This window comes from Anthonomus grandis, chromosome 1, assembly GCF_022605725.1.
Source record: "Anthonomus grandis grandis chromosome 1, icAntGran1.3, whole genome shotgun sequence".
Classification (NCBI taxonomy): domain Eukaryota; kingdom Metazoa; phylum Arthropoda; class Insecta; order Coleoptera; family Curculionidae; genus Anthonomus; species Anthonomus grandis.
In genome coordinates, this window is record NC_065546.1 from 56,004,086 (window position 1) to 56,031,077 (window position 26,992).

The following is a 26,992-nucleotide window of genomic DNA, read 5'->3' on the forward strand; positions in this document are numbered from 1 at the left end:
TTTTATCTTGTGCTTTATTCAATTTACTATATGATACTATGTTTCAGTAATGGCATATTATTCCATTTAGGTAGGGGTTATTGGGTTTGGGAAAATAATACGTTGATAAGGAAATTGCCAGTACAGTACAGGGTGTCCCAAATTCGAGGGTGACCATTGGGATCTCGGAAACCGTAAGAGTTACGGGGTCGGTTAAATGAAGGCAAAGTTGCGCAATATGCGAAATTGCGGATACTTGCGGAGTTATCCGAAAAAAAAACGAAATTTGTCAAAATCATTTTTGCCTTCTATCGACTTTATTTAAAGAGATATCGGAAAACTAAAAACAGTTTTTCATTGCCACTTTTTATGCTCTATAACATGACACAAAAAATAATCCGACATTTTTTCTTCGATCATCATCAACTTTATTTTTTCTTATGGGTGCCCTATTGGATTTTCTCAATTTTAAAAAGTATGTTTAATTGCCTTTAAAATGAGGGATCGTACCTGCATGTCCAATTACTCCTCGAGACATCGCAATATCTCGAAAACTAAACATGTATCCAGAAAATGTTTCGTTGTGAACTTTGAATGGTGTCCAGGGGACCATAAAATGACGTCATTGTTTTGACCTTGAGTGGACGTCTTCAAGGTCAAACTTTTTTTGCATAGAAACCTCTATTTTTTTAATAGTATCTGATTTAGCGTTAAAAAATAAGTAACTTTCATCTGACACTTTTTTACATGCGACCTCTCCTTTTCAAGATATTAATTCTTTTACGATTTTTTTCCTTAACAATGACATTAGAAACAGGAATAGCTTTGGTTCAGCAATTCTTTAATATTGTTATAACAAGGCATAGTTGATCAATGATCAATGCAAGTTGTTATGATGCGAAAATATTCTATAGTGAACAGATCTCACGTATTTATCCCAGGTATTTCAGGCGATTGTAAACAAATACTGATGAATAAAGTAAATGAGTGATGATTTTGGTTCACAGTATTCGTTCAGTTATCAACTATTTGACTATTTTTCATTAGATTAGACCTATGGTTAGTTATTTGGAACAGGTCTTTTTAAAATTGAATATAAAAATTGGGAATTACATTTGTATATTATAACGATTAATTCACCGCAAAAAAATAAATATTATATTGATAAATAAAAACTTTTTTAAATTATCACAGTAAGTACACATATTATATGAAATATAACAACGTCCCGATATCTCCGTAAAGGCGTTCCACCGTGGGCTGAGTGGCCGTGTTTGCGTTCTTCTTGCTAACATTCGGCCATCCTGAGTTCTTGTTCTGGCCTCAAAACTCCAAAACTTAATTATTCTGAAAATAACATGTTAGCCATCATTCTAACCGTCAACGTCCGTTAATGGTCGTATACCAATCATACTCTGTCAACTATTTCATATGTTAACCATTTGCTAACCGTTCTTTATCTTATATGTTAGGCTTTTACTAACCTTTAAGAGCGTTAGTCGTTTACTAACCATTGAGGGCGTTAGTGAACCGTTTCACTTTCGTTAGTCTTTTACTAACCATTTTTCTATTGTTAGCCGTATTATCACCCACTCCCTCTATTACACTATCTATTAAACATGCGTCCGGAATATTTAAATGCAATTTATTGAGCTTAGCAACCTTTTTTGAAATAGTAGTCGCCCAAATTTTGCTTAGATTGCGGCGTGTACATTGCAGCATCTACTAATAATTTTCCAAATCTTATTGTGCTTGGAAAGTTTAAGATTAAAAGGCACTTTAATAGTTCCCAAGAATTTAACGTTATATGAGAACCGTCGTACCATTTACGCGCGTTTGCATGTAACCTATTGGTCGCTAATTTTACGGTAGTTAAATCGTCCCATTTGTGACAAAATTTTAGTTCTTCAACCCGCCGTATCCAGTCTCCGCGTTTATAATGTTCGCATTCGGGTGGAATATAGGTATAACAATTTCGGTAATCGACGCACTCACAGTTGGAAAAGGAATAACAGAATTTGTACTAATTTGAGCCTACAGTCTACTTATCTGCTTTTTCAACTTTTTTATTTGCTCCCGTGCTTCGCCATCAGAGTTATCGGACGAAGAAGAGCTTGGAGAACGACGCCGTCTTTTTTGCTTCGGCGACAAGGGCGGTGTATAGGAGCGGGTCCTCTCTACCTTTTTAACTTCCATAGTAGCACATACACTCGCACATAATCACGAGCACTAAAATTCACAATTCACAACCACCAAAAAGGTTAAAATATGGACCCTTTTGTAAAAGACGCGAACTTGGGGTCTTATCCCACTTCTGAGTTTGTTAGAATACTATTTTAGGGAAAAATAGTAAAACCACGATATTTAAAATAAAACCGATTTATTAAACTAAGCCCGTTTAACGTGATAGCCTAAAACAAAATCCCCTTACATCCTTTTAAAAACAACCTTCATTCTTGTTTATACTTTCTGGCGCGGTATCGTAGAAATGCTGAGTGGCCGTCTTTGCGTTCTTCTTGCTAACATTCTCAAATGTTTTCTACTATTACACTGCATAATTCCTACAAGTTTGATCCCAAAGTTCTGAAACACCCTGTATAGTATGTTATTAAAACTGTATCGCAATAAAACCAAACTTTGACCTAAATGAACTAAGAACTGTGTTATATTTTTTTTTCAAAATGAATAAAATGGTGAACTGATAATGGTGAAGCGATGAATGCCAAGTTAATCAAAAGAAAAGAAGTACTAAAAATAGTGAAAGGTTTATGGCCTTAAGAGGGTCTCCAAAAGTTGTTTGATGCCCGGAGGAACTTAACCCCTCTTACCTGAAACGCCCAGAGAAGGAATCCTTCACAATGCTGCTAGCTCAAGCCGATGTGGGTTCTAGCTTCTTTCTCAACCAAATGAACCAAAATTTCTTAGGTAGTAACTACCCAAGAGTTACCCAACTAAATGTCAAAATCAGTATGGCGCCACCAAGTTTTGGATTTTATATAATCCCAAAGGACGCCCAATATTTATCAAAATTTATTTAGGCAAGTTCAAAACGAAACTTGGAAAACAAAATCAAAGTCAAATCAGTATACACTATTGTTTCCAAATTACCTATGATATTCCAACCTACTCAACTCAAGTGAAAAACGAATTAACAACAGAAAATAACAATTTATTTAAGTCTTGATTATCACAGAGAATTATGTTATGTTATTTATCGTTAAGAGGAATAATTATTTAAGTTGGTAATAAGGAACCACAACATCACACAAAAAATACACAATCAAAGTGTGGTTGTCAAAATAAAATAAATTATGTTACACCCAAACCTTTTGGGGAATGAAGCTTCAATTCAATTAAACTAATAATTTACATGGCCCGGTATATCCCGCCACGGACATTGACCTAAGCAAAAAAAAAAAATAACAACCCTAACTGTTGAAGCTTCCCCACTTAAAATTACCCTTTTATTAGTTTACTCTAATATTTACTAGCTAATCTGAGAAAATTTGACATCTTAGGAGTAGTCTGAAAATAAATAATATAACCCAAGTATATACTCGTAGTACTACGAAGCCGGCTGCGTCTTACCTCACAGGAGTCACTTGTCACATATATATGTACTCTTATCAGTAATATTCAATAATAAAATAGCATAGATTAAATAATGTCAATAAAATTTTAAATAAGCTTATGTATGTATCTCAACTCAAAAGATAAAAGTTGTGATAATAAAAATAAAATAAGTGAATAAAAAAAAATGTTATGTTGTGTCACCTAGCTCCACACACAGCAGATACTTCAGATTCGAGATTCTCCCAGAAATCCAATTCCCAGTCAAAGAAAAACTGCAGGCTTCCAAGCTTCACCTCTTCCACTTCACAAGCTCTGGTAGTGGTCTAGGTTAGACGTTAGCTCACAGTTGCTTAAAATCTCCTCTAGATTAGAGCCAGTAGAGTACATAACCCCAAAACAAAAGCACCATGTGGCATGAAGAAATCAGGTCCGTACAAAAAAAATCCGTCCAAAATCCATGTTATGTAGCTCTAGTAGCCAAAAGAAAAGAAAAAACCTATACTATCAGTATAAACGATAAATTCAAGAATACCTACTTGCTAATTAAATTGTCCCCTGCCAATGCCAATCAGAACCGCTATTTTGCCGATGTTCGAGGGCACGTGAAAAATTATTAGGTTTTAAATCACTCTATTAGGATTTACTCTCACCACATTTAGTCAATTATATCCCCATATGGGTAAAATTCACATGAATTTCAAAAAGAACTAAAGCACTCTTCACTTCATGACGGCGGTCTGGAAAAAGGAACGACCACAGAGGTCAAACCCGTATTTAAGCAATCACGCACAAAATGTATTGGTTAAATACATTTTGACATATAACAGCTCTGGTTAATTGCAAGATTTTCCGCTAGTCCCCGAAATCCTCGCAAATGCTGTTCTTAGTCATAACATTATTTCTGATCGGAGAAAATGAAAAATCGCGTGACCTCCCGCCTGTCTGGCTTAAGAATTTTCAAACGCGCGCGCTCTCCTTATTTTTTTTTATTCGTTTCCGTAACGAGTGAAAGAGAGACAGACGCGCGCGCGAATCCGACCAACGACCGGCCTCGACACCAACTCACGTGGGCTATTTTTGTCCAGTTATTCCGCAACGGCGGCCCTCTTTGTCAGAAACCGTTAAAAAAGAAAAAAAATAAATAAACAACACCTGACGCATACCTCTCCGTGCTATCTCTCTCTCTTTCTTTCATAAAACGAACGAACCTTGAGGGCTATTGGCCCCGAATACCAAAAAAAAAAAAAAAAAACAAAAACAAATTTAATCACGAGCCGGCGACATCGTTCGCTTCTAATTTACGAGCCTAATCATCATCGAAGATATTTACATACATCGTTACGACCATTCAAACTGAGCTATTTGGTTAATAATATGCGACATTTTAATGTATTGCGGTTTAACTGAAATAGCGCTAATTGTGACGTTTTTGACATTGACATGACTGTTGACGAGGTGTCAGTCTTGCCAGTTGTGGCTGTTTATTTTATTTTTTTTTGTGTTAAAAACCTGACTATCTACGGGGGAAACATCTTGTCGAACTTGCATTGTCTTATTTATTTAATGTAACACCATTAAATAAATAAGTGTTGTGTTACATTAAATAAATAAGACAATGCAAGTTCGACAAGATGTTTTCACTGTACCATTGTCTACCACCTTCAAAAAACATATCTACGGGGGATTATCACAGGCAAATGAACGAAATAAATTTTACGAAATGGATAGAAGAAAAACTGAACCGGACAACGCCCCCTATTACTTTGTATTAGCAAGTAAAATGCCTACAAAAGGTACAATTAATTTTGATGTAACAAAAAGAAAATATGAGCTTTACGATTTTTTTATGTGCGCATAAGCCTAATACGACCAAAAAAAATTATAAAATAGATAATTTATTGAAAGAACCTGGACATATTCCACTAAGAACACCACCCTCCTACATGTGCGAATTAAACCCTATAGGATTAATATGTGTGTCGAAGTAAAGCGAAAGAAATCATAATACTGGTGATTTAACAGCTACCAAATTATTAAATTTATTATACAGGGTGGCCCATCAAAAACACTCCGGCAAGGTTTGTCGATTTTTGATTTTAGGGGGATAATTTTTTTTAATACCGTCAACCCTTTGGCGAAGGTTGCAACCATCCTCAAAAACTTAAATAGTAGTGGTGTTTCTAATTCAATTTTATCGATTAGTTCTTACGTATTATCCGAATAAATGTTGAAATTGTCCGCCGTTTATCTCTATACAATAGTACAGTAACTGTTCAAAGTGGTCCCGGACATTGTAACGAATATCAGGTGATTTGTTGGCATTCATGAATGACGCGGTTCTATAAATCTTCTGGATGGCATAAATTTTCGATTTCAGATGTCCCCACATCAAGAAATCAAGAGGAAATAAATCGGGTGATCTCGCGGGCCATTCGATAGCACCCCTTCTCCCAATCCATCTACCAGGAAACTCTTTATCCAGAAACTGCCGTATACTGGTAATGCATAATGGGGACGAGCCCCGTCTTGCTGAAATATTCAAATTCAAATGTTTTATTTGTTCTTATCTAAAATTATAAAATACAGTTATAAACCTAATTAAAATGTTGACAAAAAGGTCTCAAATAATTCTCGATTATAAAAACTGTTAATCTGTTGGTACAGACGAAATAATCCTTAAAAATAATTAATTTATATAAAATAAATCAAGAAAGATGATATATATGATAATAATAAAGAAAATTAATCCAGAACGAGAGAGCGGCAGATGCAAGACTTCAAAATAAGCAAAATGCAAAATGTCGATATCTACAAGGGATAAAGACAGTTTTCAACTAATGGAAATTAAGTATTTTTTTTAAATATTGCATTTTCTTCATAGTTTTTAAGTAGCGTTTTCCATAATTTCAATCAATGCTGGGTTAACGACATTCTCCAAAAGGTCGTAAGTACGTATCTCCATTTATATTTCCCGGTAAGAAAAATGGTCCGACTTGTTGAAATCGACCCTTTTGACTTGTTGAAATTCCGATTTTAGGGTTGACTTGGTATTAAAATCATCAGTAATTTCTTTGTGATATTCCGACTAACAGCAAACTTAAAGGATAACCCAATAACCTGCAACTGATTGCCCCCTTATAATTTAGTTTCTTTATAAAATAGCAAGAAAAAAAGGTCAAAATAAAAAAACTACATGTGATCATAATGATTAATTAAATTGATCGGACTAATCGGGACATACTTCCGATCCCTATATATTCTGTAAAGAAATAATCTGCAATTCTAATTTTAGCCATAAGTTAGAATTCCAGATGATGGTCTACGGCCAGAAGCGCTAGGCAGTTGTCAATATATTTCTTACGCTGAATACGTATTTTTATTTCATTTGACTTTCTCGATAGTCAATTACTGCGTACAACTGACGAAATAGGTATTTCCATTTCAAAAAGTTGATGGTCGTAACTTATTTTTGGACCACCCTGTATACATAAAATTATAGTAAGAAAACCCGCAGTTAAAAATAAAAATCGACGTGTCCGAGCGTTTTTTTTTTTGAACATACCCCTGAATTTTAAATGAATTTATTCCGGACTATTGATATTGATGAATAGCTTTTCTTGCTGTTTTTAAAAATACTATATAAAATACAGAGTATTCCGTTTAAAAAACTGAAATATTGCGAGTTGAAAATATATCTTGTTACCTGAGACACCCTGTATACATTTAAAATACTCGGACACCGTCGATCAGTAGGAGGTAGTCTTCTCAAGTCGTGGTAGGAATTTTATTAAAAAGTCTTAATTACTAGCATTACAAAAAAAAAACAAATAATTACATTATAAAAGATAAAGCTACAGTCTTTGGTGAGTTTTACTATGGCTAAACAATCCTATGCGAGATTTGCAAATCCGGCCACGAACATCACACGGAAATTCCTGCAGAGCCGGTCTTTGGGTTCTTCTAGTCGGTTGAGGAGCAACGGACGTCGCTCTTCTCCATTGGGCACGATTGTTGACTATCTCTTCCCAGTTGTTTTCAATTCCCAATAGCTTTAAATCATCGTGGACGACATCTTTGAAGCGCGTTTGTATTCACACTTTTTGCACTCCTTGCGCCTTCTGTTAGTTGTCCATACAAAAGAGATTTTGGTAAGCGCCGTTCGTCCATTCTGTATACATGACCCAGCCATCTCATTCTTGCCCTTCGTACCATAGTGTCAATATTTATACAGTTTGATCTTTGCAGAACCTCATTATTAGAAACTTTATGAAACCATCTGATTCTCATCATTTGTCGCAGTTGCCGTTGCTGAAATTGTTCAAGAGCCTTTATATGTCGTCTGTATGGGATCCATGATTCGCAGCCATATAATAGCGTTGGTACAATTATTGCTCTATATACTGCCGTTTTCGTTTTAAGACTCAGATTATGATTGTAAAACACTCGATCCTTAAGACCCTAATACGCTTTTGATGCAGAGCTAATTCTGTTTACTATTTCGTCGTCTATGTTTAGTTTTGTACTAAATACGCTACCTAGGTAGCATTACAAAACGTTGTCTGCCGCGAACATAAACTAGCTAACAAAAAAACATAAAAACCTTAATTTCTGTCTAAACTACACAAAATTCGGATAGGTAGTTCTTATAAAAGTTACCTTTATTTCTCCCCAGGAACCTAAAAATATAAAAATATTCGGGGTGTCCCGCATTTAAAATTCTGGTATTAAAGTCGGTGCAGCGCTTTTTTGAACACCCTGTATTGATGAAACTCAAATAATTTGAAAATTCGCTTAGAACGAAAACACTTCTATAAGAATTTTTTTTGCACCTACCCTGTAGATTCTGAAAAAAGGTATAGGCCCCTAATAAAACGGCCAACCTGTGCATAGACATTTTAGATTTGATTGTTTATTCGTTTTTGTTGTATTTATTTATCTGTTTGTCCAGTCTATTTACATACACATAGTCTTATATTGTAGATAGACATTTTATAGATGTATTCATTTAGTGTGTGTTTAAGTGGAAAATGATAATACATCCAAGATACACCTAATTATTAGAAAACACTTAGGTATGTATAATTGAAATTTACCTATCTCCTGCTCTATGTAGTTGCACGATGATTCGATGTTGGCACGTTTGTAAAATAATTTATCAACCCAGGACTCAAAAAAACTACAAAAAGCTATAAAACTACTTAAAAACTTTAAGCGGTGTGAAGTTAGCTACCAAAATTCTCTAAATTACTAAATTTTTAATTGTTTCACATAGAATTTCGTTGTTTTTTATTGAATCCTAAAATTGTTTCACCCTAAATTGAAGATATGTAATAGCAGAAGATTTTGCCCTAATTTTAATACCAAAAACAATCCCTTCACCCCCTTCAGATATTCGCTCGAAGTTAGCTGAAAAATTTAAAATTTTTGGACTCTAATAATAAAAAAAATGTTTTTATCGAACCCTAAAATTGTTTCACCCTAAATTAAAGATATGTGATAGCGGAAGATTTTCCCTTAATTTTAATAGCAAAAACAACCCCCACGCCCCCTTCAGATATTCGCTAGAGGTGCGAAGAAAAATTGTAATACTTTGACTCTAATAATTAAAGAAATGTTTTTATCGAACCCTAAAATTGTTTCACAACAAATTAAAGATATGTCATAGCGGAAGATTTTTCCTTAATTTTAATACCAAAAACAACCCCCACACCCCCTTCAGATATTCGCTAGAGGTGCGAAGAAAAATTGTAATACTTGGACTCTAATAATTAAAAAAATGTTTTTATCGAACCCTAAAATTGTTTCACCCTAAATTGAAGATATGCGATAGCAAAAGATTTTCCCTTAATTTTAATACTAAAAACAACCCCCCAACCCCTTCAGATATTCGCTAGAAGTGCGCAGAAAAATTGTAATATTTGGACTCTAATAATAAAAAAAATATTTTTATCGAACTCTAAAATTGTTTAACCCTAAATTAAAGATATGTGATAGCAGAAGATTTTCCCTTAATTTTAATACCAAAAACAACCCCTACACCACCTTCAGATATTCGCTAGAGGTGCGAAGAAAAATTGTTATACTTGGACTCTAATAATTAAAAAAATGTTTTTATCGAACCCTAAATTTTTTTCACCCTAAATTGAAGATATGTGATAGCGGAAGATTTTCCCTTAATTTTAATATTAAAAACAACCCCCCCAGCCATAGAATTCTTCTATATTATGATATTTTACAGAAATAAAAGGTTATTGCATCAAATATATTGTCTTTTAATGATATATTATATTTTTAGTCACAAGGCGATAATATCTCAACTTTTGAAGAGCAGTTACATACTGCAGAAAATATTGCCATCAATGGAGATAACTGCAAAGACATTTTCGAAAATGGCAAAATAATAACACAACTTGATTTAGGTTTTTCAACTCTCTGTCTTTTTCTCATCGCCTTATATAAATATTTAAACATATATGCACATAAATCTAAAATAAATTTTAGATTTACAAGACTAATGGAATTACGCTGTCTGGTGCACCATTACTTATACCACTCAATGCATCAACGCCTATACGACTCGAAGTAGAGCAGACCGTTCAATACCCAAATACGAAAAATTTGATTCAGTTTTCAACAGATACACCCAATGTCCACTACCTCACAGATACTAAAGATTCTCAAGATTTTAAAAATTGTAAAGTAAGTGTTATTGACAGCGACGGTCCGTCCGTTTTGTTCACAAAGAAGTCCATGTCACTATCTAAATTAAGTAGTAATGTCATCAAACAATTTAATATTACTCCAGAATCATTTGAAATTCCACATGAACTTGAAAACATGATAAAAAAGAAAAGATCTTTTCTTCAGGTGATGCCTTTAAATTCAAAAAATTTAGAAACCTATCCTGTAAAATTAACTTGTCGAAAATGCATATACTTGGAAGGTTCTTTTGAAAACGAGAAAAAAATTGTGTTTTTGGAGAATTGTAAACTGAATCAAAATTATTACAAATTCTTTTTTTTAAGAAAATTTGAGCATTGTATAAACAATGTTTGTACTTTAGCGTTTAAATCGCACAAATATCTAAAAACCTTATAAAACATTTTTTTTTAAAACTTTTTTTTTATTATTAGAGTCCAAATATTACAATTTTTCTGCGCACTTCTAGCGAATATCTGAAGGGGTTGGGGGGGTTGTTTTTGGTATTAAAATTAAGGGAAAATCTTCTGCTATCACATATCTTTAATTTGTGGTGAAACAATTTTAGGGTTCGATAAAAACATTTTTTTTATTATCAGAATCCAAGTATTACAATTTTTCAGCGCACCTCTAGCGAATATCTGAAGGGGTTGGGGGGGTTGTTTTTGATATTAAAATTAAGGGAAAATCTTCCGCTATCACATATCTTCAATTTAGTGTGAAACAATTTTAGGGTTCGATAAAAACATTTTTTTTTATTATCAAACTCCAAGTATTACAATTTTTCTTCGCACCTCTAGCGAATATCTGAAGGGGTTGGGGGGGTTGTTTTTGATATTAAAATTAAGGGAAAATCTTCCGCTATCACATATCTTTAATTTAGGGTGAAACAATTTTAGGGTTCGATAAAAACATTTTTTTTTATTATCAAACTCCAAGTATTACAATTTTTCTTCGCACCTCTAGCGAATATCTGAAGGGGGTGTGGGGGTTGTTTTTGGTATTAAAATTAAGGGAAAATCTTCCGCTATCACATATCTTTAATTTAGGGTGAAACAATTTTAGGGTTCGATAAAAACATTTTTTTTATTATTAGAGTCCAAAAATTTTAAATTTTTCAGCTAACTTCGAGCGAATATCTGAAGGGGGTGAAGGGATTGTTTTTGGTATTAAAATTAGGGCAAAATCTTCTGCTATTACATATCTTCAATTTAGGGTGAAACAATTAAAAATTTAGTAATTTAGAGAAATAAAATTTAAAAAAACCCTTGCATAGTCATATATTGTATAGTTGCAATTTTATTACTAATATAATATGTATTCCAATTTCTGTGACGTTCTGGTTCCTGTGGTAACTTCAAATGTATATATGTTATTACCACGGTATAAAAAAAACTGCATTATAAGGGACTTTCAAGAAATATTTTTATCTTTTACTACACCATTTCAGATGTGAAATGGTGTAGTAAAAGATAAACAGAATCTATTTGGATTGTTTGCCATTTTGGTAAATAAATTAAACAAATTTTCGTAAAGCTTTTAATCCCAAAGGCAAAACTTAAAGTAAAAACCCATAATAACAAATTTGTTTGCTTTAATACTGCTGTACCCGACGCCACTGGACATCACTGTTCGGGTGACATCGACTTTTTTCAGCTAACTTTTTGGTAGCTAACTTCACACCTCTAAAACTTTAAATTGGAAGAAAATCATGAGGCTTGGCTTGTTTTCCACCCAAAGAGAACTTAAAAAAGACAATCGTCAAATACGACAGTTAAAATGTCATTAACGTCACTATTGTCATATTTGATGTATGTCAAAAATTAATCAGAATCACAATCAGAATCAATCGGCCATCTTGGGTGGCAGACTATTCCGCCCCGTCACTTTCAACCTTCATACCGGTGATGTTTAAGCCCATTAAGGGCGATCTTTTTGCTCATTATGGTAATAAGGAATAATGAGGTTTTGCCTCTCAAACTCAATTTCCAGTAGATCTAAGAAAAACTCAGAGACGCAACGTCGCGCCGCCCCCCCCCGCAGCCCCCTTCCGGTTCCACCCCGGCCAACCTTGATGCGCGACGACGCCCGCCGCCGCGCCGTGCCGTTCGCTCAGTTTCAATTTTTGAGTTTGAGTCTCACTCAGTCCGAAATCGGTCTTCGTGCGAGTACGAAGTCACGTCGCACGTTTCCGATCGTACGTTTCCGTTCCCATCTACTCGGAATTTCCCGGTGTTTTATTTAACTAACCTTCGGGCGGCCCCCATCGTACCGGACGATCATGTGATTTACGTATGTATTTTGTGTGTCATCATCATCTCGCCGTTTCTGTCTTTGTCGCTCGCGTGCCCTATTTATTTACACTTTTATTGTTTTTTTTTTTGAAAATTGTCCTTCCTTTTTCGGTTTTGAGTAATCAATTTAGTGCCTGTCTGGGCTGGATATTTTGGAATATTTGCGTTTCGAATCAAGTTATTTGGTGAGTCGTATTTTTTTTTGTTTTTTAGAAGTTTTAAGGGTTGTTGGTGCCGTTCGGTAGAGGGGTGATTGATGACGTTATCTTTGTCACGGCCCACTCTGATGTTAATGGGTTATGGTTTTTTTTTTGTGTGTGTTGGCCTTGAATATATTTTTGGAAACAATGGCTCTTTGTTAATGTTAAAAATAATTTCCTGTAAGGCCGACAAAAGGTTCTTGCCTTCAAATTTCATATATTTTATTATTTTTTGAAATTTGCCCTTAATTTATGATAATTTTGGGTCTAGTCGACTTTAGATATCTTCGATTTTTAACATTTTTGAATATGAAATAGTAAGCTAATCTGCTTTACACCATTTTTATTTAAAAAAAATTGGAGGATGCATTATTAATCATAGTTTCTTTAATAAAATTATAAAAAAAGAAAAAATCATAATAATGTGTACCTATATAAGATATTGACTTGTTTTCAAAAAATGATTAATTTTAATGAACTTACGCATATTAACACTGTTTTTACGGTTCCATGTCTGAGTACTAACTATGTCAGTCATTTTCCTGTAAAAAACATGCCCAAGACACTGATAATGTATTATTGTTTTGGTAATTTGGAGATTTCGGTCCGAACTTTAGAAAATTGAAAGTTTGTTTGCTTGCAACATCTTTGATGCAATGATGTCAAATGTTTATGTAAAAATACTTTATAATATCATAAAAATTTGTCACTTATTTTAGACAGGCACAAAACAATACCACTGTTTCTCTTTAATAAAATATGAAACATTTTATTTAATAAATTATGATAAGATACTCTATAAAGAAGTCAATATTCTTAGTAAAATTATTCCAGATTACGTGTATTTGTGAAAAAAGGAAACAACGTCGCAACGTCGCTCGATCGCGTTGTTAATTCCACCGACAAAAGAAATCTTTACCAGTGGCGTCACAAAATATTTACATGATAAATATTTACTAATAATAGATTATGCTTTAAATTATAAGTCATATTACCTACGACCATCAACTTCAATTTTTGAATTTCGCGTAGAATTTTAAGTATATTTTGTAGGGTCAATTGGGGTAATTATGATTTTTATGGACATCACGCATTATGTTATATATGTAAATTCGCAGTCACATAGCTCATAGTATCTTCTTTGATAATTACTACTGATTTTCTGTAATTACAAGTCACATTAAGATAAAAAAAATATATTCAACATGCTTGTCCGTTTACATTTGCCCCTACTCTTTAGGGGTAATTGTAAACAAGCATCTCTTGACACATTTACTCTACCAGAAAAAAACCTGTGGCAAATGCAAACGAACTATATAAAGTCGCTGTGTAGCAAAATATTTTTTGATATAAGTCGTGTTTACATTTACCCCAAAATGATGTGACCTTAAAGGTTTTGCTTGCAATAGTTACTTACCTGACAATATTCTTTAGGAATAACTTCAGGAACAATTTAAAGATATGGACTGCTCTGATATTTTAAATAAGTACATCAGACTTGTGTAAGAATCCCCAGTAGCCAAATATCGAAGAGCCACTGCTAATCGAACTGAAGGTGAAATTGAGGCACGGTAATTCGTGTTCTTTTTATAGATTTTTGGAGCTACCAATAACTAACATTCTCCACCAACGCTTTTTTTTCTTTGTTTTTGATGAGCACTAATTATAATAACAGCCTGGAATTACTGCAGATTCCAGCGGCTTCCAAGCAGTCCATATTATTTACTAAATTGTATTATTGTTGCTATAATATTCAAATTTACATTTGGACGCGATACATCTAGTGCAACATGTTGCCGGATACAAGCCGTCAATGGAAACTCGATGTTGCAATGTTGCAAAGTTGTATGTATCTGGTGACTACAAAAAAAAAACTAAAGGTAACTATGATTTTCATCTAAACTTAATTGACGGCAGTATCCTGACAATTGAAATAGCTTTTTATTTAAAAAAATGTTTCTTACAGGCAGTCGAGGGTCTTAATTACACAGTTAAGCTTATTTTGGGATTTAACTGCCTGGAATTAGTGAAAATTAATTTTTCTCGGGCATTTCATAGTAAAAAATCAAATGGCTGAATCTGTTTTGTGTCTCAACTACCTGGATTGCTAAATATCTTGTTATTAAATAATATGAATTCCAACTAGAATGATATTTATGTTAGTGTGCACCAATTAGGTGAGTTATGATGGAAGGGAGTCTGGTCGTTAAGTAGATGCTTGTATAGTAACTTGACTAAACCAACTAAAAAGTTTTCCGCGTTAATTATTTTTCTTCTTCAATGCATAGAACTGGTATAAGGCATTTCATAGCAAAAGTCTTGTGGTTTTCAACTGACTGAAAAAAATAAAAATAATTTTTTTCCAGGCAGTTGAGTCTCATAATCAGGCAGTTCATCTTGGCTTTCAACTGCTTGGAATAAGTGAAATTATGTTTTTAACGGGCAGTTATAGCAAATATCAAGTAGTTTAAGATATAATGGTTCTCAACTGTTAAAATAAATAAAATTACTTTTTTTCCAGGCAATTGACACTCATAATCAGACAGTTGAACTTGAATTGATGATCCTCAAGTTCCTGGAAAAAATCAAACAATTTTATTTCAGGCAGTTAATGATCATAATCAAGCGCTTGAAGTTATCTTGGGCTTTAACTGCCTAGAATAAGTAAAATTGTATATTCCAGGCACCTTATAGCAAAAATTAAGGAACTGATATCAATAAAAGAAAATAGTAGTCCAGGGAAAAATCATGATGGTCAAGTCGATAATATTCTTTATGCATGCAACATACAATGCCTGTTCAATAAAGTTGAAAAACTAGTATTTTATGTAGAGACAAATATCGAGATATATGTAATTCTTAGAGAAATGTAGAGGATTTTTAAATCAAGATTTTCATGCAAAAAAAAAGCTTTTTTATGAAAAATTTAATGAACCAAATTCTGTTTTGGTTAGTCTATATTTGATAGTAGTTTGCTCCAGAAAAATTATTTTTCTTACTACGATAGCTCAAAAAACTATTGTAGACATTTTGATGAAGTTTTCACAGGAAGGCAAAGGACAATTTATGCATTTGAGGCTCATAATCAGGCAGCTGAACTTTTATTTATCTTCAACTATTATTACTTAGTTAGCCGTCCACACCTTCGTCCCATTTGTTCCTTACCAAACTTCACCAATTGTTTATTTTAGTTCACCTTTAAGGGTCCGAAGACACACTTGTCCAAAAGCTGAAGCTTATCCGTAAGATGGCTTGGAAACTTTATCAAAATAATATTGTTGTGCATTGCCTCTTTAATAATTCTGACGCTCATATGACTGCTGCGACCATCGTACAACTGTAGAGCTGCTTCATCTAGAAGGTTTTGGGAAGTTCTTAAATCTTTAATGTGAGGTATAAACCCTGTCGTAAACCACTGGAAAAGGCTCGCAAAGCTCCTCCATCCATCCATTAGTGGATGCCGCATATAGAGTTCCTGGATAGGCGCTATTGGAAGTCCAACGAGCCTGAACTCCAGCTCCCTTGAATACGATGAGCGGTGAAAGTGCTTTTCCATCGGCAGAAACACATCCTAAGACTGTCGTCGACTCTCTTCCAAAGCCTCCAGATATCCGGTACAGGGCCTCTTCTTTCTCTCCAATTGCCCTAATACGATAGGGATCATTATTAAAACCTGACTCGTCAGCATTAAAAATAAAGCTTCCTTTATCATCTAAATTATTTTCATCAATGATTCTTTTCAGGTCATCAAAAAAATGGTAGACTATCTCAGGTTTTCTGGCATCCTTCCGCAGTTTTTGCAAATGTTCCGGTTTCTTAAGAGACAGTTCAGGATGTCTACTCATGAATGAGTAGTACCAGTCTTCTCCCGGTACTCCATTTTTAAATGGTGTTCTTAAACCTTTTGTATTAACATATTCTCCAACCAGTTGTCTAAGTTCTGCTTTGTCACATGGTAGACCCATCGCAGTACGTGCCAATAAACATTTCACTATTTCATTTTCGATATCTGAGGATAAAACTTGGGAATGTCCACCCTTTGTCACATTTAATGCGGTCTTTCTTCCTCCTATCCTTTGGTAAATAACTGATCTGGGAACACCATAGAACGTTTCTGCTTGACGATACGTTTTATTTTTATTTTGGACATCTGCAACGGCATTCGCAACATCTTCAGTTGTATAAGAAGGTGCTTCTTTTTTCCTTACATAAGTACGAGGCATCTTTACACTGCAACAAGACCAAGAAATTACTCATTTTACATAAATTATCGGCGAGACACTAATTTTATTATGTTTACAATTACCCCAAAAGTGTGTATACATTTCCCCTTAAGAACAAATTTATTAGGGGGAAATGTAAACACTGAATTATTTAAGTGATTATAAAATTTGTCGACAGACATTTAGGCGTAAAATAGACACAATAGTATAACAAACAATTTCCAAATGAAATATCTAACTTACCTCGATGATTTGCATTCGAAAACTTTAGTGCCGAAATTCAACATAAAACCACCAAACACATCAAATTGCATCACCCAACTAATGCAAGAAGAGCACAAACAGGAGTAAAATTTCGAGGGAAACCGAGTTCGCCCGACGTCGGCACGACTCGAATAGTGAGCTTCGCGCCAAATTTGAAATCTAAATGTTCTTTTGATTCTTATTTTAGATGTGTCTACAATTACCCCAGTTTACATTTACCCCTATTGACCCTATACCATGTCTTATACCCAATACTAACATTATTACAACTCGTCAAAAATACGATGATACTTAAGTAAAAAAAAATCTTCGTAGAACCCAAAACGAGAACGCATTCGGAGGAACGAGGAATTTTTGAAAATTTATTATATTTTGTGTGCCTTTTAATTAGCATTTTATTTTCTTTTATAAAGTTGTTGTACACGAAAAACTAGTGTTAATTAATTTAAATGTTGACAAAAATTCAGCCCCAGTAGCAGTTCGGAATAAAAATTTAAACAAAGCTTGACAAAATACTTGGAACTAAATGATTTTTATTCAAAAACGACATAAAACATAACTTATTGAAACCATAATATTATAATTAATATTTGGTATGGTAACCCTTAGCATTAATTACTGCCTGCATTCTTCTGGGCATTGATTCAATCAAATTTTCAATTATTTGTCTGTCAATGTGAGTCCAGGCTTCAACAAGCTTATGAAATAGTTCATCAGCATTTTTGACTGTTCCAGATGCCCGAATTTTGCGATCCAGATGTTCCCATAAATTTTCAATTATTTGTCTGTCAATGTGAGTCCAGGCTTCAACAAGCTTATGAAATAGTTCATCAGCATTTTTGACTATTCCAGATGTTCGAATTTTGCGATCCAGATGTTCCCATAAATTTTCAATCAGGTTTCAAGTCTGGACTCTGGGCCGGCCACTTTAAAACTGTGATCTTTTCTTGGTCCAACCATTCTTGTACCAATTTTGACGAATGTTTTGGATCGTTATCATGCTGGAATACAAAATTTACTGGCTAGACTGGCTATTTAGACTCAAATGTGTAAGGCTCCATTATACAGTATTGTGCAAAATGATAGCAACATTGAACTTTCCTGTTATATATCTTTTAGTATCTATTTTATAAGTAAGGTTTATATATAATTTACAAGAATAGTTAGAGCCTGTTTATATTTTCATATTATCATATTTTTTGTATCATAATAAATAAAACACCAAATTGTTTTATGTAAATTTATTATTCAAAAATATAGCAACAAAAAATACTTTTTGATTCTAAAAAAAATATAACCCAACTAAATTAAAATCAACTCAATATTTCATGTAGTACCCCTTCTCCTTTATAACATCTAAACATTGTCTTGGCATGGACTCAATTAATTTCATAATATAGTCATTGTTCACTTCTTTCTAAGCCTTTTCCACTATTTCAAAGAGAATATTTGTATTAGAGCATGTTAGGTGCCATATTTTGGTGTCAATGTAATGCCATAAATTCTCTATAGGGTTTAGGTCTGGCGATTGAGATGGCCATACCATTATATTTATTTTTTCATCGGATAGCCACCTCTTAACAAATTGAGAAGCATGTTTTGGATCGTTGTCATGCTGAAATATGGCTGTTACCTGGCATGACTTCATCCATATATGGCACTGAATGTGTTTGCAGAATGTCTTTGTACATGAAACGATCCATTTTGCCCACTATTCTTACTATGGGTCCCATGCCACGAGCCGAGAAACATCCCCATACAAGAATATTTTCCCCTCCATGTTTAACTGTGGGGCAAATGTACTTTTTGTTTAATCTTTGTTCACTGAGGCGTCTGACCTGAATCAGTCATCAGTCCTGAATAAATTATATTTAGATTCATCATTAAATACGACTTTCTTCCAATCAGCTACAGACCAGTGGACATGAGATTGAGCAATGTGAAAACGAGCCTTGACGTTCTTCTTTGAGACTAACGGTTTTCTGGCGGGACGACGAGCAGGCAAGTTGGCATCAAGTAATCTTCTCCTTACGGTACTGGAACTGAGGTTTACTCCTCCACCCTCTTTTAATTTTGCCAAAATTTGGGAAGAAGACAAAAAAGGATTTTCTTTGGAAATTCGTAGCAGCTGCCTATCCATCCTCAAATTTGTTTTTATGGGTCTACCAGGAATGGGCGCCGGTGCAGCTGTTCCAATTTTTTGCAAACTCTGGATACGATTGACCTGTGAAGCCGTAAGCTTCTTGCAGTGTCACTCTGCCTAACACCATTTTCGTAATGCTCCACAATAATTTTTCTTACATCACCAGAGACGGTTTTTGAGCGACCCATTTTAACTTAATTCTGAGATTTAAAAATAACAACTTTACACCAAGTAAATCGATATTTAACTGATAAAATAAATGCGAAACAAGAATGTTGCTATATTTATGCACATTGTCTAAATAAACAAACATACAGTTCCTTACTCTGCATTGGCACTCTTATGATATCTCGGTATATTTATAAATAATACAGAGGCGTGTACTTAAAAGTAAAGAAATGTTGTTGCTATATTTATGCACAATACTGTACATCTTTTTTAGAGGCCATGTCCTGACATTTTTCCACTTGGCTGGAATGTTCGGAAGGAGTTTGTCTTGAATCCATTTCTTATAATTTGTAAAGTTCATATCTATTTAAATTTTAAATACGCGTTTTTTATAAAACCCATTTCACCGCCTGCATGAACCATAATCATTCTTTGCCCTTTTGATACTGGACTATGAAGGTCTTCATTAGTATTGTCTCCCCATGTTTTTTTATGAGTATGCGAAGAATGAATGTAGGTTTCATCTATATAAATTATGGGGCGTTTTTCTTCTCTATATTGCTTAATGCTTCTAAGAAAATTACTTCTGAGCACTTGTATGTCAGGCTTTTCCATTAAAATTTTTCTGTTATTTTTAGCCTTTTTCCATCGAAATCCCATTTCTCTCATAGTTTCATAGGACCCTGCGTAATTATTTGCTTCATTTAATTTTTTAGTTATTTGTCGCAAGGTAGGCACTCGTTTTTCCGTAACATTAAAGTTTATTATGATTCGACGTAGAAGGCCGCGGTCGAAATCGTCCAAGTTGGATTTTGATGCAGCTTTAATTCTGTTTTTGTTGGGCGTTGTAAATGATCTTGAAGCACCCTCTTCAATATTTTTCATGTCCCTAGAGATGCGTTTGATGGTAGCCAAACTTACTCCTGTTGCTAAAGCAGCATGCTCCTGAACTTTTTTAAAATCTTTTAGAGGCTGATTTTGTGCAGCCTCTTTTTGCTTAAGAAACAGTACATTAGCTACCACCTCTCTCTGACTACGTTTAATTTCGAATGAAATTCCATGTTAACTATTAAAAAACACTCATCCAAAACTATCTTATAAACATCAATAACTTTAACACTTAAAAAACTGAACACACTCTTAACACCATAGATTAATACTAACCATAGATACGAAACTGGCGAGTGCAGCGCCAGAGACCACTATACATAGGTAACTTTTTTACCTAAACTTTGAATTTGCCCAAAAAATTCTCAAAATTGCATACCTTCAATTATATCTCTTAATTTTCTCTCAAAACTAATGTATTTATTTGAAATTGCATTAACGTAATCCTCAATTTAGGTATTATACCCTATAAAATCAACAACGATTGTGGCATAAAATTTTATCGGTTTTAAGACTTACAGGTAGGTAGTGTTTGTATTTGGTTGTATTATATAGGTATTTATTTATTACCATTATTTGGTATATCTAGAAACGTGTCTTAATAATTTTTTAATCCTTATACCTATAAACAATATAAATGACCAGTGACCACTTCTATTACAGTAATAAAATATAGTAAAAATCATACTTATTTGTAATGACGTCATTTTTTTGCAGCATTATAGAGTATAGACAACAAATTAAAATAATTATAAAATATTTAATTTAATAATATTTCAAGCAAAAACACTAGTACTAGATATAATCATTTTTTTTATATTGATTTGTTGCGAACTGTACAAATGTTTCGTTCTCAAAAATGCATGAAATAATGAAGGAATATTGTCGAATTTGCCGTGATTTTGTGCGCATAGGAGGTGGGGCTTGATCCACGTCTCTTCTTATTCTTGGCGAGTTGTAACAAATTTGTAACTGTTTGGGTCATTTGAGCATATTCAAACATGTTTTTTTATAGTTTTTTAACAGGTATATTTGATTATTGACACCTATAGTCACCATTTAATCGAATGGAAACAGTATTAGCACAACAGTAGTGCATTACTATACGTAAATGTCAGTAAGTGTCAAGTGCAGTTGCAAAGTTTAAAAGTATGGCGCATTTAACTGAAAAACAAAGAATTGAATTTTTGATGATGGTAGTAAGCAAAATTGAAAAAAAGCTTAAACAAATGTTATGTTAAACAAATATGACCTGGACCATCCCACGCTTCAAACAGACAATTAGACATTTTGCTCGATTTACAAGAAAATCAACTCAGTGTGTGTTCTAAAATATTTGCATAGGAATAAATGGCATCCATATAAAATTCATTTAATTCAGGAGCTTATTGAAAATGATCACATTTACAAAATGGAAATTTGCGAATTAATGACGAATAAATGTAATGCAAACCCACAATTTTCAAGTAAGATTGTTTTTCCCGACGAGGCAAGTTTTTTCTTAAATGGTTCGGTAAACAGGCAAAATTGTCGTTATTGGGCACCAGAAAATCCACACTGGTGTATGGATATAAGTCACACACACAATCTCTCAAGAAGTTAAACGTATGGGCAGAAATTGTGAGCACGTCAATTGTGTGTCAGTATTTTATTGAGGGCGCACTTACCTCTGAAAAGAGTTGCTTCAAAATCAGATAGTATCTAGCTTAATTGCACTTTATCCAAATGGTGAAAACCCATTTATACCGGCAGATTCGATATGGTTCCAACAGGAGGGCACTCACCCTATTCACGAACATTACGACATTTCCTTACTAACATTTTCTCAAATAGATGGATTGGAAGGGGAGGTTTTACCGAATGGCCAGCAAGGTCGCCAGATTTAACCCCTATTGGATTTTTATCTATAAATCTAAAGTTTATTTTGATTAACCTGAAAGTTTAGAAGAATTAAAAAATAAAATTAGAACCGAAATACAACAAATTCGGCCTCAAACAATAAGTAAAGTATTACAAGAATTTTAATATAGTCTTGGTTACGGTCAGGAACTTAATGGTCAATATTTGAACGATTATTTTAATTTTTTTTTATTATAAACTGTTCCCAAAATTCATGGTTATTTATACAAAATTTAATTGCAAATTTCTTAATAAATATTGAGTATAATATAGGACATGGTATACAAAATATAATACTTAAAATTTTATACAAAATTAAAAAGTAAAATAAAAAAATGGGTGTTTCTATTTAAAAAAATTAAGTTGATAGTCGTAGCTCATTCCCTTCCATCTTCCGGTTATTATTCTTTTTTTATTGACGTGTTGCCATACATGTTCCTTGTCTAAATAACTTTATTGCTTTCATTTGAATTTTTTTAGTGTATTGGGCTCGGTTGAATTGGATAGGGATGTTTTGAGTTTGATTAGATTGAGTTACTAAAATCTACTTAAATCAATTTATGGTGGTTATAAACCTCTATAAACTAAAGTTTTATTGTGAAAATTAATTAAAAAGTCCCGTGTGCCCATGATTTTTAACCAAAAAACTTTCGTTTCTAGAGGTTGTGTGATGCTATAAGGATCTCCTGGTCATGCGATAGACAGCCGGGTGTATTAAAAGGGTTCTTTCATCTTTGAGTAATTTATTGGTTACAAAAGTGAAAGTCCATCTCCGATCACCTTTTACAAGATTAACCTACTTAGATACCGGTGTAAAGGCATTAGTTTTGTGCCAAGGTTGTTTACAACGCTCTGTCTTTTTACAAAAAACCGAAAAAACAATAGTCCGCTGCAAGCGTACCATTGGCATGTTTTGTCAGGGGTCTAAAATAGTCCGCGAGCTTAATTAAAGACTACATATTGTGGTTAGGCAACAAGCTTCGCAAATACATTTACAACTGTTAACAGAGGTTTGCAACCATCTCAATTCCGCTTAGAAATATATTATAGAAAACGGTTTAATGCAAATACTTCGAAGTTCATTTTTTAATTAATTTTCACTGAAAAAGTTTAGTTTATAGCCACTATAAACCGATTTAGTTATCCATTGTTAATATCTAGACAAAAAATTATTAAAACTCTTTTGGAGTTCTAGGAGATTTTAATGATTAACTAACAGTGGGCGCATACTATAAATATGTTGCTGGCAAGCGACATATTATGCTGTGTTCTCGATTTGACTACTGGATATCGGCACTACCTTCATTTTGCGGCATTTCGGGTTCGAAGAAGCAAAACATTTGCTAGAATATAATAATTTACTTAATGATAAATTTTTAGTAATATTTTCCCAAAAGAAATGAATGGAAAAAGCTTTATTTTGGTATCCAGTACTCAGTTAACTTGTCGTATTTTATATTACTTAGAAGGATGACGCCTAACTCGCCTGTGAAAGGAACGAATTTTGAATTTCCTTTTTCCCAATATATGTGACCCACTTTAGACTTCGTTATCATTTTTTCAGCTTCTTAGACGTGTTTGTTTCTTATTACTTATGTTAAGTTTTAGGGTAATAAATATAATTTATTATAGAAAGTATACACAATGTGGCAACTGCGAGTCTATATATCAACAGTTTGACAGTGTATTTATCAATAGCAAGGAGTTTTGATCATCAAATAGACCAAGACTAGGCCTCTATTTTAGCATATTTTAAAGGAATTAAATATTATTTCTTAAGGTCCTATGTAAATAAACTGCAATATTTTTCTTTTAATTGAATCTTTTCAAAGTAGAACTCTTTAACCTCAAATTTTAAAATAGGGCAAAATCGCACATATACAGTGTGTCCAAGATATGGATGTCTATCATGGGGATCTTGGAAAATAAGAGATACAAAGATCGTTAAATTAGACAAAAGTTGCGCATTTTGCATTTATTTAAAGCCCGTCTAAATATTGCAGAATCATTTTGTATGACACATCGTTGTAGTAGTAATAAAATATGCTATTTAATACAGAGGTTTCCCGAAAATCTCCCAGCCATGTTTTGTAGAGCTTAAAAAGAGGCCATGAGAAAGTGTCCTTTGTTTTTCCATATCTCTGTAGATAAAGTCGAAAAAATAAAAACAAAAATCACCCAATTTCGATTTTTAGGCATATCTCCGAAACTTCTCGGAATTGTCAAACTTTCTAAACGGCATATTGTTAAAATCGAAAATGCGCAACTTTTCTCTAATTTAACCATTTTGGTATCTCTTTTGTTTCCCAAGATCCTCATGCTAGACATCCTTATCTTGGACACACTGTATACTTAAAGTCGACCAGATTTTTCTCATAAAGGATTTAGTCCCATGCGTTTGATGCCAAGAAACTCCTCCTTTTAACTTTTTTAATTAAGTAATTGTTCTAAGTTGCTCAGAGTTGCTAGATATGCTAAGAGTCACTTGATTCACTTTATAAGTATCTAAACACTATTTCAAATACTTTGATGAAACCAAAAGCATTTTATGAAGAAACGAAACCTCTAAAAATATTATTTTAAAGCCAATTTAAGTTAAGCCGTTACTTTTGGACTTATTGTGTGATGAAGTCCATCCTTTTGATCCCCCAATATGAGCCCTCACTTCAAAAGCTACTTGGAATATCCACATGGAATGAACCTAGAGAATCGGAGTATTATATTCAAAGAATGAGACATCAATATCGGCTTAAACTAATAAAGACAGGAGCGAGCAAACGAAATTAACGTGTTTACCTAACATTATTTATCAAGTTATTTACAAATTACTTTACATATCTATGCGGTTTCTATAACGGAATATTTCTGGTTCTTTACAGGAGTTACATCATAATTTACTGAGACCGTTTATCGTATGGTTTTTTTAGCCAGCGTAAGTCGATAGTCGAGTAATAGCACTTGAGTCATTATATAGTTGTAACTATTTAAATTGGTTTATTTATCAGCAGCTGGTGGAGGATATAATTCGCCCGGAGACATTTGTACAGCAGGTACAAACCGACGTTTAATAGAATTAGTTGTAGTAATAGGGATTAACTTAAGGCGTAACAGGTACGAAAACATGACTGAAAAGCAGGTAGAAATATATACTATCGGACAAAAGTAGAAAAACTTTTTAAAATTTCTTATATTGCAAAAACCTTTAGTATTTAAATTAATATTTCCTAAAAATATTGTCGTTCTTAACAACGGCGTTTTTTTTCATCATATTCAACACTCCTTTTAGTGTGTGTGTGTGTTGTATAACTGACCCAGTCGGGCGTGTTTTTAACCTAATACTTTTTCCTTTTACTTTAAGGTCTTTTTGTAATTTTAATTTGTTTGCATTATTTTATAAGTCTGTTGATGCTCTTCTAGGAGCGAAACACGGGTCATCACTTTAACCAATAAAAGAATTTCTTGAGATCGAAACTTTGTGTTGTTCTCTTTTGATTTATTTCAACTCCTTTTATAGTTGTTTATTTATAGAATGAATTTTAGATTGGACATAAATAGAGAAACTCACGTAAGAATTTAACTAATTTTAGTATTTATTTTGCTTTACGTGAGATCTGTTAGAAATTTAACTGCTGTACGACAAGTGGACAAAATGCTTAGTTTGCAGAAAGCTGTTGCAAGCAACACAGTTTCTAATTTTAAAACACGAAGATAAGACACGTTAGATAGCACTGAAATAGTGGCCGCCCGAGAAAAACAACCAAAAAACTTTAAATGATCATAAAAAAAATTGATACTCACAAATCAGCAAATAACATTTTCAGTGGATTGCTCGGTGTTAATATTAGTTCTAAGACCATACAAAGACGTCTAAGGGAAACAGGATTGTTTAGTTGAAGTAGGAAGAACCATGATAGTTTCAAAGTACCCGACTTAACATTAAATAAGAGTAAATTTAATTTATTTGAGTCTGATGAAAAATCGTAAGTACAGGGTGTCCCATTTTGGGTACTTTTGCGGGATATCTTACGAGACTTACGGTTTTCGGGACACTGTGCTACTTTTTCGTAAAACTAAAGATATATGCCATCAACAAAATTTTTATAGCTCTTTTAGTTTTTAAGATACAGGGCATTTTTGAAATTATTACATTTTGGGACCCCCGTCGTATCTCCGTTATTTTTACAGTTTTTGTAAAAGTAAAAACTCATTCTTATAGATTTTTTTCCATAGAATCTAGGGGTATAGATATATTTTTTTTGATTAATAGTTTTTGAGTTATAACGCAAACTTATGTTTTTTTAAATAGAACGCTCTATATATTTATAAACTCCTGGACAAAATTATCGCACCACTAATTATTTTGTCAAGAAAATTTAAATAAAAATAAATATCAGTTAAAACAGTTATAATATCTTTTCTCGTATAAAAAGCAGAACTGGACAAAAACTATGTTTATGCTTTATCATGGAACATGCTGCTCGTGAGGAGTGAGAATACATCCGCAGGAAAGTTTTCAAAATTTGATACGAGGAATGCTGCGAAGACTTCAAGCGGTTATTGCAGCTAGAGGTGGCAATACACGTTATTAAGAATTCATTGTTTCTCTGTCTATTGTTTTATTTTTGTATCAAAACTGAAGTTAGTGAAAATCGATGCTTTTCC

At 33.4% G+C, this 26,992-nt stretch overlaps 1 protein-coding gene across 5 annotated transcripts in view; it reads left to right on the top strand.

Annotated features, from left to right (window-relative positions):
* The window catches only part of LOC126735276 (protein alan shepard), a 198,170-nt gene that overhangs the window by 43,345 nt on the left and 127,833 nt on the right, over nt 1-26,992 (top strand). Inside the window, exon 1 of one of the 5 annotated variants that reach the window (XM_050439253.1) lies at nt 12,259-12,543. The exons of 3 other annotated variants lie outside the window; for them this stretch is intronic. The gene's annotated coding sequence lies outside the window, so the exon portion shown is untranslated. Of the gene's footprint in view, nt 1-12,258; nt 12,544-12,568; nt 12,731-26,992 lie in introns of those variants that run through there. One more of the 5 variants, XM_050439244.1, reaches the window with a different exon arrangement.